The following is a 734-nucleotide window of genomic DNA, read 5'->3' on the forward strand; positions in this document are numbered from 1 at the left end:
CAAATATTAGTCACTGAGAGGAGAGCAGGGATCTGTTCGACGCGCTGAATCCAAGGAGGAAACATGAAGCTTTACTACAGTTAGGGATGTTTATTGTACCCTTTTTTCTATGAAGCATTGTACAACAGGTAGATTTGCAGACTTATTTTGCTTTAAACTTGCGGTCAACAGAAATATTGGCACCCTGCCTTAGCCTCTTTCTGATCAAACAAACAAACCGCCTCAGAGCAGATCCAGGTGATATTCATTAGACAATCATTCAGCTCCAGACACAAGCCAACACCCACTAATAGCTCCACCCACACATGCCCATGCATATCTTTAACACATGCACCCTACCCTTAGAGAAATGACAAAAATGCATCCTGGCCTCTACAGCTAGAAAAGGTAACAGTAAATTGGCTCCAATGGTTGCCTCTGTCTAGCTGTTATCCTGCACTGGAAAAACAATCTAGAAATAAGTTAAAATTTCTTAAATTAAGTCTATTTACCCTCAATTTGAGCAGGTAAATGAGATAGTTTGCCAATGGAATGAGTATTTTTACTCTAAAATAAGATAATTAGATAATATGCACTTGAAATAAGACAATGCAATTGTGTTTTCTTATTTTAAGTGTAAATTGTCTTGTTCCATTGGCAAAATGCCACTTTTACCCCCTCAATCCAAAAACAATTGCACTTATTGTAAGAAAAAAATGACTTATCTTGATTTTGAATTTTTCCAGTGAACACAA

This window comes from Cyprinodon variegatus, unplaced genomic scaffold, assembly GCF_000732505.1.
Source record: "Cyprinodon variegatus isolate N-32 unplaced genomic scaffold, C_variegatus-1.0 Scaffold775, whole genome shotgun sequence".
Classification (NCBI taxonomy): Eukaryota; Metazoa; Chordata; class Actinopteri; order Cyprinodontiformes; family Cyprinodontidae; genus Cyprinodon; species Cyprinodon variegatus.